The sequence below is a fragment of the Thermobia domestica genome, chromosome 6, assembly GCF_964235325.1.
Source record: "Thermobia domestica chromosome 6, izTheDome1.hap1.1, whole genome shotgun sequence".
Lineage (NCBI taxonomy): Eukaryota > Metazoa > Arthropoda > Insecta > Zygentoma > Lepismatidae > Thermobia > Thermobia domestica.
The window spans coordinates 197,934,883-197,952,862 of record NC_137459.1 but is presented as its reverse complement, the minus strand read 5'-3'; the positions used below and the strand labels follow the sequence as shown (position 1 = coordinate 197,952,862).

Sequence of the window (17,980 nt, the reverse complement as noted above, 5' to 3'; positions counted from 1 at the left end):
AACCTCAATAGCTCAGTCTTAAACCTCAAATTAAGGCTGGAAGATGGTTTTGGTACCAATTTATTCCTGAAAGATGCAGCTTTGCTGGTGTGCATTTTATGTATGTGGGAGGAGGGTAAATATCGTTTTTTTTTTTTTTTTTTGTTTTTGGTGGCCCATCCCCCCTCTTGGGGCATAGATTCATAAAAATGGTTACGTGAAGCAATGAAGTAGGCCACTACATGGTAATATCGTGTATTTGTACTTCTTGCTTATATGAGGTAGCAGTTAGCCAATTTTTGGAGTTTAAGTTTTTTGGCGTAAATTACATTTATTTTTACAACAAACATCAATAGCTCAGTCCTTAATTAAGCTAGAAAGATGATTTGATACAAAAGTATTTTTGAGAGATGGAACTTTCCGTCAGTTGCATTTTATGTATATAGGAGGTACGTATGTACGGCCGAGAGAGGGAGGTTGAAGTTCTTTTTTTTTTTAATTTTTCACCAATTTTTTTTTTATCAGGTTTTGGCGGGTATTTTCCCCCCTTTGTGGTACAGTACATCCATAAAAATTGGTATGTGAAGCAATGAAGTAGTCCCCTACATGATAGTAACCTGTATGTGTACTTGTTGTTTACAGAGGAAAAGGGGGTCAAATTTGGTTAATTTACATTTATTTTCGGGACGGTCCCATCCGAGACGGACGTATAACACAAGATATACTTCACTGAAGTGGTCTAGAAGCATAATTATTGTTCGTATACATGATGTGTGCAGCAAAAATGATTTGCATATGGACATGGTACTATAGTGGGGGAGGGGAGAGAATGTCTAGTTCAATGAATGTTTCTCTGCGCATTTTTTTTCTTTGAAAATATTTCCTACATAAAACGAATTCATTACGCAGTGGCAGCAATGGCTATCATTTTTTATATTATTGTCTCAAGTATGTAGCCTACACATTAGCATCATTTTGTCAGCGTAGGGTGACTGCAAGAGTTGCCAGGGCCCCGCAAAGTCAATGTTTTCATATTTTTAATGATTTTTTATGTCTGTTCCTTTTCTACGAATACGGCGGGAATTCCACAAATGTTACCTCGTTGGAATTTGTGGTCTATAAGCTTTCTGACGGTGTATAACTCACGACTCTGTGATAATTAGGGGGTCACCAGAGCCCCGAACGTGAGAGTCTACCATTTTGTTAAAATGCCTGGCAGGCGTCTAGAGTTAATTGTGTTGTTATGCCGTAGACATTTATCATTATTAGCTACCCATGTTGCAGATAGAGATGTATCTTGAAAACTGTTTAGTTAAAATATGTCATTTGCTCCTTGTAGGCTAGCCACTGCTCTTTTCTATGAGTTGTATTGTATTTGTCAGAGCATTTCTTCTAGCTTATGATGTGAGAACTCTTCATTATTATGGAAATGATAGTGATCAAAAAATACCCAAGTTTTGAATTTGTGAATTTGGATCTTAGAATAGTGTATAGTGTGTTTAACCTCCGTTATTCTTGGAAATTAAGAAATGTTGAAATACTTCATTTGAATTTCTGTTGATTTAGTTATACGCACATTGATGTGCAGAATTTCGTTCAGTAATTGCTGTTACAATAAGAATATAACTCTGCTTGTAATTTACTCCACGCACAAATCCTGCGGAGGATGGGTTGTTTGTTAGAAAATTAAATTAGCTTCTTCAATCTGATATTTTAGTTGTTTTAAACATGTCCAACCACCATCGAAAAAAAACACGTTTAAAACAATTTGTTTAAAACGTTTAAAACAAACTGAATAAAACAATAGCCCTCGTTTTAAACATGTTTTAAACACTTGTTTTAAACATATCAACCCTGGTTGATACAAAACAAGATATTGTGTAGAAATAAGGAGGGCTGACTACAGGTCTTTCATTTTTGGTAACGTTTCCCTTTAGTCAGCCATTAGGGGCTGACTAATGCATATGATCCTTGACTTCATTTTCGGTGGTCAGCCCCCATCACCTTCAACGGACGACTATGGATACATGTATTCCAGTAGTCAGCCACCTATCATTTTTTCAATTTAAACGCACATTTCTACAACTGAGACATTTTAACTAATACGTAAAAGACTTTTCTAACGATTTAATGAAGAAAGTAGCTGTTATGAAGTCATTAATTGCATCATGCAAGCATAATACAGTTATAATACCAGCTATCTCAATTCTTATATTTTCGTGGAACTGAGGGGGAAAAAATAAGGATTTATGGTTGGTCTAAATTATTTCTCTAAAATTTAAAGGACAGATAATGAGTATTTTTTTTTTTTTACCCTGATCATAGGTTGGTCTTTTAATCTAAGGTAACTATGAGGAAACCAGGGATACCATTATCTAATTGATTTGTTGATTTAAATTACTCTGCACAATGTTGCATTTCTGCACTTTTTAATTCCAAGGTTGCAACTGCTCTTTAACTGTTATTATTATTATTATTATTATTATTATTATTATTATTATTATTATTATTATTATTATTATTATTATTATTATTATTATTATTATTATTATTATTATATGTTCCGTTCCTACAGTTGCCTGATTGCCAAAACAATACAGAATAATCATAAATATTTACATTCTAACTCATGCTTCTCATTCAGTACCTCATAGCCTAGCTACACTTTCTCATAGTAACCTACTTGCTTTCTATCAAAACCTAATTTAAAACGCAGTTTGTCTTTCTATAAGTAAATTCACGCACAGATGTGTGTTAGCCTATCTTGAAGAAAGACAACGGAAACCATAGAGTCATAGAGAGTCAATTATAAGTATTCCAACCAAAGAGGACTACCTGGCAGCTGTGAAGTTATCGAATACTTGAAATCGAATCTTCATGAAAAAGCAAATAATGTTGAAGGTCTTTTTCAAGAAATTAAAAGGACTGCTGACAGTGAGGAAAATATGTCTAACAGTTTATGAACGCGTGACTCAGCGTTTCTTTCAACCAGTCCAAAGACATCATCTACTGGAATAGACTCAGTGTCAGATGTTTTTGCAACCAGGTGCGTTGAGGATGCTGTATTCAAAGAGCCTTCTTGTTCTACACTAATGAACACAGATAGGGCTATTGTTCTGTCCGAAGAGGATCGACCTGCTATATCAGTACTTGCAAGTGAGATGTTCGATAATCTTAGTCCTGAAACATACCAGATTTCCTCAACTGGCCTTCTAGAGCCTAGAAATATATCTGCAATATCAGAAATAGACGTTACGTCTGACTCAAACCAAGAAAACAACATATCCGTTATGACCTCTTGTGCTGAAACGACTCAAGGTGAAAGGTGTGCTTCGGTTTCTGCAATGGGTAGTGCCAGCAATGACTCTATATGATCTCAGAAGAAATTCAAAGAGAACCTTCGTCAAATACTTCCACATCATCTGCCTTTGATCAGCATCTTTTCTGGCCAGCTCCAAGCAAAAACAAAACTACCAAACATGTGTCCAGAGAAAAAGTTCCAAGTGCAATATCCTCCCAAGAATGGAGAAATTATCAGATGGTAAAGACAGGGGCGTCATTTCAGCCTTCGCTTGAGGAGGGCAAGAGCACCACCGACATAAGACTTTAACGTTTTGTACTAGTATATTAGTAGACAATCGATTAAAGTATATGTATTCCTCAAACTCTTGGGGGGGGGGCAATTGCCTCCTTCTGCCTTCCCTAAATGACGCCCCTGGGTAAAGAATGAAAACAAAAGAAAACTAAAAGAGGAACGTCTAAAACGAAAATGGGAGAGAATAAAAAAGAAAGGAAAGTTTGCAAAAATCAAACAGAAAGAAGAAAGACTGTCAAGCCAAGTAGCACTAGTAGTTGGGAAGACAAGATGCAAGAAGTTATTCAAAGTCGTGTAAGGACTATGAAGAAGAATTGATAAGTGATATTGAGGACGACACACTCAAATATATTGGGTGTGATTTTTGTGATCACTGGTACAGTACCGCTTAAAATGTACGTGCCTCAGTGAATTATCGTACGAGGAAGCTGCTCCAAACAAGCGTTTGAGTGTCCTGAATGTGCTTAATGAACTTCATATTAAAGGGTTAATGCCATAGCTAAGTATAAATATCAATGTAAATATAAATAGGCCTGTATCTTAGTTTTAAATAAGCCAGTCTAGGCCGAGGCACATTTTTCTTATTTTATGGTAAGTACAAGAAGTCTTTTCTCCTGTATCGCAATATATTTTCCACGTAGTTTTTCTCTGTAGAAACTCTGAGTGCAATATATTTGTCCCTTAATTTGGTAACTGGTGAATTGGTCTCTTAGAATTCCATTTAAAAAATCAATTCTATTGTGGCTGAGTACTGGTTAAAGTAATGGCTGACCTTTGGTTTTCATAGGCCGACTACTGTTTTTTTTTTTTTTTTTTTTTTTTAGGGTTTCTGGTACTTTTTTTTACCTGTGTAATTATTTATAAAAGATTTCCTATGTAAGCTATACAAACGTAAAATTTAAACACTGATCTTTGTAATGGCATATGTAGTAAAAGTTATTAGTAAAAAAATGGATTTTTTTATACATTAACAAAGTTGAAAATCTTAAATGGTCGACTACTGGCACATTTACCCTATCAATTGTCATACGCGACGGGTTAACATGACCATCGCCATATATGTCGAAAGTTCAGAAATCTAATTCCTAATCTTTCAGCCTAAAGGACATATGCGAGAGACGTAAAACAATGAATTTCATTTGATTTCATTTAGGTCTACGTCTCATACAGCCTCACTGTAGAGACGTTAAAACTTAATCAATTAGGATTTTGAAAAAAAAATAACAGGAGTTATTCCTACTCTCAGTTTTCTGAATAAATTATCTCAAATATTGAATTCGTTGTTAATGCTTCGTAGTCAAAAGATTGATATTGTTTGACTGTTATTCTGTAATAGTTTTACTCAAACGCCGAGTGAAAATAATTTTGCAAGTAGACATCTCAGTACAGCTGAAATCAAGCTAAATAAATTAAAAATTTATTCAAGCGAGAGTTCGTTTTCATTGTCATACATTGTTGTAAGTTCAGATGCTACAGATCTACCCGTGAATACTTAGAAATTGTTGTAAATTATGTTAAGTGACGTCATATTGGTTAAAAGCAGACCAGTTTGCACTTCACCGAAGAAACTCAGCTAACATGATATCACTTGAAGATAGGGCCTACATCTTTTTCCCAGGCCCGTTGCCAGTCATTAGCCCCTATTGTGACGGAAAAGCTTTTATTGTAATTATAAAATGGCAGGTGCTGCGAGAAATGGGCTAAAAACTCCACACATGAATCTACAACATTCTTTCATCTTTCTTTTGTTTTCTATTCCCATTTTGTGAAGTGTGGGTAACAGGAGAGCATTACTACACAGAGAAGACATGGATTCATAATAAAAGGCGGAAGTTGTTTGGGTCTTTTCGTGCGAATAACCCTGCTTGCCGAGAAAGGTCGTCAGAGAATGTTCTGACATACAATTCTACTTGGGAGTTCTGAAGTACCAGCGCATTGGCCAGGTAACAAGGGGGCTGGGTGAGAGGCTAGGCTTCTCGCGCTGTTGAATCCGCCAGACATCGGTGCTTCATTTACCTGTTATGTACTCCCACACCTTACCGTTCGCAGGTGCACCAAATTGGTCTTCAGTTAACTAGTGTACGGTGCAACAGTTTCGTTTGAAAAGCGTGCAAATATCGATATTTTCTTTTGGAAGAAGATTACAGAGATTGTTTTAAAAGTTGTTTACGGTGCAATAGTTCATGTGCTCAGTGCTACAGATTATTTTTCTTTGTTCCATCTGGCAAACTGGAAATTACAGGCAGGCACTGACGTACCTGTCCTGGAGAAAATACTTTAAGATCAAGACTGGTTCTTTCAACCAGGTAAGGAATGTTTTGTGTTGCAGAGAACAAGTAAAAGTCATTGGTGAACAACAAAATAAAAGTCATTTTAATTGTTGGCAACAATTGTCTGACTTTTAAGATTGACTTTTAGTGCATCTTTCTTTGTAAATTAGTGTTGCGCTCATTATTACCAAATGACAAGCGGGTCTTGAAACTGGGTGCTATGGTGATTATGTTCTTCAACAGTGTATGTAATTGTTTTCAAAGGAATTTATTTTTATTATTGGGTAGGATTTTTCTTTTCTTAAAAATTCTGAACAATTCAAATACCGAAAACTCGTGAATACTATTCTTCAAGATAATTTCCTTTAGTAAATACAGTCTAAAGTAACTTTTTGTAGTTGGTAATTTTAATTGATTCGCTGACCAAGGACTAATTGACAGCGATCATGAACAAACCAGCTACATAGCACTGAGTTTGGAATATGAATTTTACTATTTTGATAAGACAAGTTAGTTTTCATAAGCACATAGCCCAAATCAATTTACAACATAGAGCCTGGCATTTTTTTTAAAAGACAACGTTCGTTTGTGAATGAAAAATTATCACATGCAAAAATATCTCAACTAATTTATTAATTTCTAGAGGAGAATTAATTTTAATATAGGCTGAGGTGGTGGCGGATATTGAGGGGGAAGTATAATTAGAAAAGATTTAACATTTTATCTCTTCATACCAGTGGCGGACGAAGTTCGTCAAACGGGAGTTCAAGCTCTGAAGTTCATATAATTTCAGGTGATTGTATACGTACGTATGTATATATGTGTTAAGTTCTTTTTGGCATAATATCTCGCACAATGGTAAGTTGAAACCCCCCTTGCGTGCGCCATTGTTTCACACTATTATAGTTTCAACTAAAGGAAGAAAATTTACCTAGTGTTAACTAATTGTTGTATACAGAAATTAGCATAGTTTTTAATTAGCACAGTTTCTTTCCCGAAATTAGAATATGTTTTCTTCTTTAACTTGTGTTGATAAAATTTGATTTTTTACTGATGAGACCTCAAGAGTCACCACTAGTTTCAATTAAATCTCAATTGAGGGGGCGCGGTGGCTCAGTGGTAGAGCGTTCAATTCCGGTGCTTGGGGTCCCTGGTTCGATCCCAGCTCGCGCCGTGTGGACTTTGTGGTGGACAAACACCGTGCTCGTAGGTTTTCTCGGGGTTCTCCCGTTTCCTCCCACTTTCTTCATTCCACCATTTCACTCATTTCTCATTATCACAGTCTCCTTTAGCCTAACCGGCATAACCGTGGGACGTTAAACTTAAAGATTCCATTTCATTTTTAAATCTCAATTGACCAGCAGTGCTGCTTAGAAAATGAATATAAACATCAGCAGTCAGTGGCGGACCTAGCCCAGGGCCAGGAGTCCGGGTTCTGGCTGGCATCCCCCACTTTTATCATCTAGATACGCCACTGTCAGCAGTAAGAACGGACGTCGAAATTGAACTGGTTTTCTTGCTGTTATTCTATACCAAATACTTCCATATCATCATTTGCTACTTAAACGTATTCAGGATCGAAATATTTGTAGTTCAGTTAATTGTTACAATGATGAGATCACGGAATGGTCTGGGGGATAATCTCTCGAAACTACGAAAATCCTCTTACCCGGACATTTCTCCGATCGAGCTCGAGTTGAGTTATCAGTATTTTTACAATATTACTTCCACCTCTGTTCAGTCTCCCCCGAAGAAAAATTTGAAATTATCATTGGTTACAGGCTTTTGGAGTTGTGTAGTACAGTATAAACAATCTGGTAAAGGATGATTTGGGGAAGGGGGGGTTGCGTAACACCCGTAATATTCAGAATACCGTGTTGGGGATCTTCTGATCCCAGCATTTGTCCAGTGTGGTAGGATAAATCATGGTGGAACTTCAAATTCGACACTCCCAGTAGGGACACTCGGTAGAAAACATGTAATTGTTTTTCCTTTCCAGGACAGCCATCCTGAGTGAGGTGTTGCTATTTTTCTCATTTACAAGAGGCAAATGCCGGTATGGTGTTTTACATAATCGTCCTATGCGGTTTCCTCTCATTCTCCGGACAGTGTGATTGCCTAGAGACATCATCTCTCATACGTGACGGGTTGACATGGCCATAAATGCCAAAAGCCCAGAAATTTAATTCCGAACTTTAATCCAGAATTGACGGCTACAAGATTCGAACTCGCGACTTCCTTATTGCGAACCAAGAACTCCAGTCGTTTTTAAGTTTGAAAATCAAAGCACTAATGTATAATGCAACCAGAACATCTCTGCCGTTTGAATATATTCAGTTATTGCACGAAATCTTGAAATGTGAACGCATTATGGTGGTTTTACTTCCACCTTGAACGGTAGGTCCACATCTTTTATAGCATCAGTACTGTAGTTCTGCCGTGTCTCGACGAAACGCTGTAACTTGAGTTACATTGTTTTGTCGCTATAAGCATTTTTTAATTTCCCGCCACCGATATTTATGTTCACCAGGCCCAGCATTGAGCTGAGTCAAATACTTTTGAAAATATACCAAAGAGAATTTCGATGTAAGTAGGAAATTAGCCGGTCTGTAGCGACTTTACGGCTCTTTTTCTCAAAATTGCTGCGCCAAAGTTACAGCATTTTGTCGCGACAGGGCAGAGTAAAGGGGATGCAACAATCCAATCAAATCTTGCGTACTTTGTCAATTAGGGATTGAAAGGGTAAGCAGTATCATAGAGTAGTGAATTTTGCGTTTATGGATTTATTACTCTACAGTAAAATTCTAGAAACTTAAGCTATTCTCTTACAAATCGTATTATTACATTTTCTACATGTTAAGGTAGAATTGTGCCTAAAAGTTGATCACATTAGATATATGTGAGTATTTCTTTCGGAATTTAGTTGGATTTGCTTTAGTTAATGAACATTAAATCGCTGATTATTATAACTAGGTTTTCTTTCAAAAAAAAATTAGTTCCGGGGCGGAGAGGGAGCAAAATCCAACGTGTGAGGGGCTTCACGAAAACATTGTTTTGGTACATTAGTATTCCTAATCACAATTTAATTTTTCGTGCGGTAGCTTCAAGAGAGGAGGGATGGTTGGCCAACCGTTGGGGATCAGTTTCCCCGAAGATATACTTGGAGAAAGCCTGATTATAACCAATGCAATATATTTGTTCATTCGATTAGCTGATCCATGTACTGTAGGAAACGTGCGATATATTCAATGTACTCTCATCGAGGAAGGAAAAGTAATCTTTATCAAACCGTTCCAAGAAAGTTTTGGCTCGTGCTTTAAAGGCAGACCCAGAATTATTCTTTAAACTCAATGCAGAACACGTTACCCATTCGTTTTTAAAGAAAATTAGAAACAAGCCCAAGGTAGCGGGAGACACACTCAGAAAAAGAAATCACACAATAATCTTGTATACTAAAGACACGTACATGAAATAATATAGTTTACATGTTGGATAAATGAGTATTAGTTTCGCGTGTCTTTCAGCATCGGGGCTGTGCTGGAGTTTAAGGTAGAATCCGAACCACCGTATTGCGTTCAGATATGAACCTTCCCTCCGGGAATCAAATCCGGGGCCTCGTACATTAGAGGTGCGCTCTATCAGGCCAGCGGGGATTCATTACTCTTCTACGTCCGATATTGATCCAGATTTTCTGATTAGCTGCAGGGCTGATGTATTGTTTGATAGTTTAAAAACCTGTGTTTATTTGTTGCAATGCCTAATATATTAGTCCTAATGCCATAAGAAACTGGAGTGAGTAGAAACTGAAATTACGAAGTTGTACTGTTACGATATTTAAATGAAAGGCAACTATGAGTGATAATTGGTCATAATACTTTCTCAAACTTACGGAATGAACAGACTGAAAACCAAAGACAATCTTGATAGTGCACATTGTTTGTCTACCATCAAGCCCACGCGGCACGAGCTGAAATCATATTTGTGACGTTTAGATCCTGAAAGAAATGCTCTACTTAGAAGGCAGTGCCACTAATGGCATGCTCAGTATTCGAATCTTGCTTAGCTTGGCAATCTGAAGGAGATAAATAACATTCTGTAAACTCGAGCATTTTTCTAATTCATAGTGATATTTAAGTTTAATCTTCCATTCAGCACTGAGGCTATGTAAGACGTGGACCTACAGCTTAACACAAGATCCAAAGAACATAAATTTACACCGGAAGTCTAGCAAATATTATTCTACTTATTGTGTTCTGGGAAAAGCCACCCAATTTCCATTATACATTGTTATCGGATGAGGTTTTGAACTTGATAAGAGTAGGAATGCAAGAAAGATATCTCTACAGGGACTTAGATCAGGAACATTGTTAAGTGGAAATCGCAGCATTCAGTTTATACAGAAAAGGGTGGTTAGCTGGGAAGCATATCAAAAGAGGACAGGCATTGCTCGTGTAATTGACTTTGTATTTGCTATGTAGGTCTATTGGGTGTTGTAGACGTTCAATAACTTCTGACGGCCGGACCACATACTTTCTTTCTGACGCAAATTTATGGAATGACAAGTTTTTAAGTTACGGGAGTTGTAGGCGTAATTGCTGTTAGGGTTAACAACTTATCATTCAATGTAGGCTCTGTGCTGAATGTATTTAAATTTTATCACTAGTTTGTCAATTGATAAAAGTAGTGGTTATCTTTAAAAGGTAAAGTCCAAAGTCAGTTACTCTGCTTCTAACAAGTAAAAAAACTGCGATATTATGAGCGAATTTCTAAATCCAATTACTGAACTTCAGTCATTTTCCCGGGATATCGGAGTCGTATTTTTGTTTTCTTAAGCTGACTGAATCAATGAAGATATTCCGGCAACTGTCCCAGAAGTTATTTTTCTTTATACATATCACGTTATGCAGTAATGAGAGAAATAATGGGAAGAGAAAACGGAGAGAAATGGAAATGAAGTTTTAGTTGAACGTTCAACGCTTATGTTATTTGGGAAAAGGGATGGATGTTTTAATAAAAGTTAATGAATGTGAAATAATTGGTGGAATGAGGATGTGTAACTGTCGTACCTCTAGGAAACTGGCTGCCACAATGTTCTATACCACAAAGTTGTGTAACCGGGGATGAAGCGAGAGAGCTTCCTTACCTCTGTGAGATTCTGCCAACGTGCTTCCCGGGAAAAGAGCGAGAATTTTCGGAGAAAATATGATGTGTATAAGGATTTATCCAATTGGGGATCAAACTTGTAATTATGTATGTAAAAGAAGGGATCAGTATTTGGCCACAGTAGATCCAAAAAGTAGATTAAATAGAATTTTTTGTTTGATATTCCTGTTTTACTGACCTCTTTATTTGTGTATTTCGATGAACTTTTTAGTAGCTGAATAATTGGATAATCTGTCCTGTTAAACTATTAAAATAATTCAATTCGATCAGTAAGTGGTTTAGTTTCTTGAAATTTATCCCAATTCCTAGGTTATGAAACATAAGTAATCCTTATACGAGGGGTGACTGAATAGTTTTGAGCCATGAGAAAACTATAAGAAGTACAGATTTGGTATTACCTTTATTTTTCAACGTAATTCCCTTGGACAGCAACACACTTGCCCTTATCCCAGTAGAAACAAATTCCTTATGTTGTGAGCACAGAAACTCCTCCACGGTTGTCATAACGTCATTATCGCTTGCAAAACGTCGTCCTGCTAGAGCGTTTTTTAAGATTAGGGAACAACTTAGGGGGACAGATCTGGAGAATAGGGTGGATGCGGAACGAGTTCTAAGCCGCATTCGTGAATAGTAGACGTGGCAACTGCTGATGTGTAGCCGGGAGTATTGTCATGATGGTAGAGAATGCCTCTGGACATCATCTGTGGCCTTTTTTTGAATTTGCGCTCGAATTATTTCCAAAAGATCACTGTAGTATTGTCTATTGTCCTGTGATGGTATGAGCCTTTTGCAGGCAATCAATGAATATCACACTTTGGGGAATCCCCCCCCCAAAAAAAAGAAAACAGACTATCACGTTGCCAGCGGAGGGGGTCACATTTGCCTTTTTTGGGGGAAGGGGAGAAGGGGTGCTTCTATTGTTTGGATTGTTGTTTTGTTTCTGGCTGGTAATGGTGTAGCCAACACTCTCCATAGTAATGAATCGACAGAGAAAATCGTCCACATCAAGTTCTAATAGTTTCAATTCGTTCACGGATAGGTATCGAGTGCGTTTTTGTTTTGGAGTCAGAAGACGTGGGACCCATCGAGCAGAAACTTTTGATAAACCAAACTCACTCTTCAGAATATGATCTGCTCGCTCCTGTAATATACCCAGCGTGTCTGCTATCTGTCGAGTTGACAACCGGCTATCTTTCATGATCATATAAAATACAAGGCCGGTGTTTCCTGTGGTTGCAGTTGGTCTCCCAGATCTCGGTTCATCTTCAACACTTTGCTTACCTCGCTTGAATTCCTGCACCCATCTTTTAATGGTGGCATACGAAGGGGCAGATTCACATACGGTATTGACCATATCCTGGTGGATCTCAGACTCCGACATTCCTTTTAATTGCAGATATTTGGTGACTGGCCTGTACTCGAGTTTTTCCATTTTCGCAACTTCTGCCATCTCACTCACTTAAAGAGCCTGTAAAAGACAAAAGAAATCACTTAGAAACAAGAGCTTGATACGCATTAATATCAAAGGTTGTACTGTTCTAAAACATATAATTATTCTATTCTAGATTCCCATTTTCTATGTTAGGCTCAAAACTTTTCAGTCACTCTTCGTAGAATGGAGGCTCAGTAATACAACGTTCATCTCTAGTTCTAGGTTCCATGGTTCGAACCCAGACAAAGTTAATTTGTAGTGGACATCTTGTCCGTGAATTTTCTCGTGTTTGTTTCCTTCTACATCTTTATTCTACTAATTGTCATCTTTCAATTTAATCATGTGTTTCCTTAAGTCTGAAAACATAATGTGGGACGTAAAATTTATTAAACCGTACGAATTTTCTCGATTTTCCATTTTTTTTAAAAAAAATAAAATTTACTTTTATCGCCCGTGCCCTTTAAATTGCGTGTTATAACATTGGATTCAGTTCAGCTAAACAACAATGTGAATAAAACTTAGATTTTTAAATTTACATCGAAACTATGCTTTCCATAAGTATGTAAATTCTTATACAACAAATTTGTCTATTCTTCTGTCTAGCCATGGGTATCAAAACACTGTGAAAGATAACTAGAAATAAGTTTTTAATCTGGATTCAATGTGTAGCAAGAATATGCCACATCTACATCTTACCCCTCCTACATTTCTGGTCTCAGTATAGGACCTCCATACTTTCTAACTCTATGTGAAACGAAACTCACAAGAAATCATTGTTTTACGTTCTACGTTTGTGCCCTGTAGCCTAAAGGAGACGGATGATTAATAAAAGTGAATCATTATAAAATAGTTGGTGAAATGGGAAACTGGAAGGAAACTAGAGAATGTCCAGAAAAGTGAGCGCTCCCCTCTGATGATATATATTGTTTACCACAAACTCACCTGGCAAACAAACATCGAAGCAGGACCCTTAGCATCAGAGGAGAGCGCTCTACTACTGAGCTATTGTGCTTATCTAATATAAATAAGATAAAGAGTTTGTCTGTCTGTGTGCAGCCTGGGGACCAGACGAGTGGACCGGGAGTTACCAAATTTTGGTCAGGGGTACCTTGGCTCAGTCCCCACATCAAGACGAAGCCAGATTTTCAAATTTCGGACCGGGGGGGCGTTTACCGGAACCGGCTTGGGAACCAGACAAATTGACCGAGAGTTACCAAATTTTAGTCACGAATACCTTGGTCTATGCTTCAGACCAGAGTTAAACGTTTTTCTCAAAATTCGAACCAGGGGGTTGTTTATCGGGACATGTAAAAGTAGTATAATATGACCGATATTAGTGTCGAATTCAGTTTTCGCGGTCGCTGAAATCAATGGTGAAACTCCGATCGCATTAACTTCCAAATTCACGCTATTCGGTTCCTGGCCGGAGGTCACCGGGGAGAGGGAGGTGAGATACAGAGACATGTAAAAGTAATCCAAAATGATCGATATTAGTGTCAAATCCATAGTTTTCGCGATCGCCGAAATGAATGGTAATACTTCCACAGGCGTTGACTTCCAAATACTGCCCCCATGCGAAGAATGGGTATATTCAGCTAGTATGTATATATATATACACACACACACACACACATATATATATATATATATATATATATATATATATATATATATATATATATATATATATATATATATATATATATATATATATATATATATATATATATATATATATATATGCATGCGCGTGTCTTCATTCTTTTACCTGTGTACAATTTACCTTCACTGTTTTTGTTTACGTGGGGTACAGAGCATCGGATGCAACTCCGAGCAATAATTCGGATTATATTTTAAGCTGTAGGTTATGTCACAAATAGCCTTAATGCTGGAAATACTTTGAAGTGTAACCCAATACTTATATTGCATTTCTAATTTCTTAGCTTAGACAGTGTAAAATATCTGGTTTAAATTTAGATTTAAAACTGCCGACAAGTTTCTCAGTTATCATTTTCATTTATATAAAAATATCAATATGTTGGTTCAAATTGTAGGAACGATTAATTGAATTTCGTGCGATTGTACTGTAAGGTATGAAATGACCTTGATTAGGAAGGTAGGGGCAATATTACAATGCAATAATCCTTTCAATTATATACTCATTAAAAGCTACAAATAAAATATTTTAGTAACATCATGCATATCGTACAGTTAGAAGCTGAATTTCGTGTAAGTATTAACATGTTTACAGAATAAGTTCCATGAAGAATAGAATAATAAGTTGCTACAAGTGTAAGCAGCTCTTGAGGGAAGCCACATTGATAAAATTTTATCGTTACAAGCTAAGGTTGGCTGGAATTATCGTTCCTTTTCAGCACCATTACTATGTAAAATTTACTTACATTTTAAGGTGTAATCCGAATTCGTTCAAATATCAGTGCTCTCTAATCGAGAATCGAACCTGGTAACACCGTGCACCAAAGGCGCGCGCGCTTGTGATTAAACCAGTGGGACATATGTAAGTTCTCTCAAGAGCCGACACTGGCTATAAGTTGATGCATGGAGGTGCTTGAATCTGGTAGAAATCATGATGCATTCATTCTCGTCACATACAAAACATTACGAGTAAATAAAAGACGAGAGATATACTTAGGAAGGATTTTTTCCCCACTAAATATAGTGCAATAAAATCAACTTGGCCAATTTACGTAATTGTTCTCATAAATGGAAATAAGTTATTACTCTTACTTCCAGTACCTGTATATTGGGAATTAGATCATCGTCACTAAATGTAAAAGCTACTGAATGGCACAATGACGTGTACAGAAATGAAAGATCGTGATGAAAGCCAAATAAGAGTATTATCCTTGAACTGTTGATGTAGATTTGCTACAGCGCTAAAAACTGGAGTTTCTTTTGGCTGTCAGCGTATTACTTGAGAGTCTCTCAATAGAGCGATCACACTAGCGGTCGCTGACCTTGGTTCTCCCAGTCATTCATTGCTGAAAATTGCTCGCAAAAGTTTGCAGAAGAGAGTTGTAACATCTGATAAGTTGCAGTGTATTTACACGGTTAATCTTCTGAAATGTTGACTCTTATTGATGAGCTTACCGTATCTTGTGTGGATATTTCATTATCTTAGATTCGTACATTGCGGGTAAAGAAGTTAGGAAAAATGGATTTGTGCTTTTGTATTAGTGTGATACATACATGCCTGATTTTTATTTTTTATTTTTTAATAAAGTTAACTGATGATAAGTCGACTTTAAAGTCGAAGTAAGGAGTGACTGAGACGGCATTGATTGTCACTGCGATATGTTCAGTTAGAGAAACTAATTCAATGCACTTACTCGATTAGAAAGTGCTTGAATTCACTTATGTATCTAGTACAGATTTCTTTAGTACATTGATGAATCCTAGTAGCATAAAACGTGACTAGAAACGTGAAATATTGCATCCGTAACTGTACTTGCATACATCTAATTCATCGACGTGCTTTTGCAATTGAATGATCTTTTACAACTACAAAAATACTTTTGTTTTTCCCTGCAGAATTACTGCAGAAGCATACAAATTAATACATATATACCGTTCTTTGATTATTGCTAATTTCACGTCATGTTTGAGCATGTTATTTTCATGTTTGCATCCTTAAATATTTCAAATAACAAGTTAAAAATAGATAGATCAACATTAGTAATGTATAACTTAAAGTGGCTTAAAACAAGATGTGGTTTTTGATATATTACTTATTGATGAAACTTCAGTCGATATGTGACATCCATAATTTACTGAAAAATAAATTTCTCGTCCGGAATTCTACCACTGTTCCATACTACTTTCCAAGTTCATAGTTTGCCTTAAATCAAAATTTCTGACGTACTTATGCTTTCCATTACTTGAACCATGAAAAGCAGCCACATTGCAGTCTTCCATTAATGGCTTCAGTTAAATATTTTCTTTTAAGTCATTGTCAAACCGAGACTGAGCTTCATGGTTTCTAGATTTCAAATAAGATTTTTGTCTCTTTTATTTTTCTCACGATATTTGTATTCTTAGATTATTGAATATTATGAATACTAAACACTAATATTGGCAACGGATCATTTCTTTATATGCTTTTGGCTATAAATGTACATTCAGCGACAGAAGTTCCTTCCGTTTGATGAAGTTGTTCGTAAATAATTTCAGAATGGGAAGACAATTTGAGTACAGTTTTCTGTAAATTAAAACAAAAGGTGTAATTTTCTGTACGCTCCAGCCATGCCACCGTTATTCCCAAAATAAATTTTACCAAACGGAAAGAACTTTTGTCACTGACTGTATATTTTAACAAAAGTAATTTGAATTTTAAGTGTAGTCTGTAAAACCATTATAATATACATCGGCGGACTTATGAGGGCATTGCCCCCCCACTTTGTGACAATTTCAACATTATTATTCCTGACTTCATGACCATCTTTATTCCTGAAATGAAAGCTCCGAGAGTGATCAAAAGGTCTCGTACCCCCCCCCCCTCCATAAGACAATTTCTAATTCCACTTGTGATAACATAATAGGGTACAAAATTTGTTTCTTCTGTTCACAAATGTGCTTTAGGGGTGACTTGTGTACTTCAGAAGATGACTCTTTCGTTAACCAAGGAATTCCAGCGTACATTTTTTTCTTTGTAAATTTAAACATTTCCGAAATTTTAAACGCGTGACATAATGGCTAGCATCATGACCTTACACTTTGGTTGTAAGGGAACCAGGGTGGATTTCCGTTAGGAGCTCGTGTGGCTTTCACATCCCACGTTCAACTTTAGGTCTCTTCTCATATAGCTTTAGTAATAGAAATTTAACCTGGAAAACAGCCAATCAAGAGAATTGTCTGAAATCTTTTCTTCAGCATGTATATAAGTACCAAAATTTCAGTTACGTCCTTATATGTGCATATTTTGGTTTATATTTATCAAGAACAAAAGTTTATTTTATTGTTATTCTGAGGAATTAAAATAATATTGGTGTATATAAATGATGCTAAAACTAATTTGTTTTGTAAAGAAAGATATTTGCTTGGAAACACGGAATTAATAAAGAGAGGCCGTCTGTTTCCAGCACAATAAGAGCATATTACATTTGGTGTCAGTCTTTTTTTTTTTTTTTTTTCTCCAAATAGATGTTAATGTGTTTACACTGAATAGTTAACAATTTGGTATTACTGGTTAATTGAGCATGATTTTGCCTCTTGTGAAGTTTCTTTTAGATTGCTAACATACAGTTGTAATATATGTATATCTACACCTAATTAACACACTGATGTAAAGTTGTAAAGTATCTGTTACATTCCTCTTAGAATCAAACTGACACTTAGAAAATATTCTCATTTTATTCTTAGATTTTTTTATCGCGTTTTTTTTTGAATGTCGATTGTGGAACGCAGGAATCGTGGGGTCTATTCATAGTCTCAGACCTACGTTTGTGGAACGAACTGGAGACTACTTTTATTAGTCAGAATTTTATACAGACTAGTATATTATCTTCGAAATCAATTTTATAT

General features: G+C 36.4%; 1 protein-coding gene across 2 annotated transcripts in view; it reads left to right on the top strand.

Annotated features, from left to right (window-relative positions):
• Window positions 1-5,138: 5,138 nt before the first annotated feature.
• Window positions 5,139-17,980, top strand: part of LOC145688392 (uncharacterized) — a 242,273-nt gene continuing 229,431 nt past the window's right edge. The window contains exon 1 of one of the 2 annotated variants that reach the window (XM_081762564.1): window positions 5,139-5,880. The gene's annotated coding sequence lies outside the window, so the exon portion shown is untranslated. The remainder of the gene's footprint in view (window positions 5,881-17,980) is intronic. The other variant, XM_081762567.1, reaches the window with a different exon arrangement.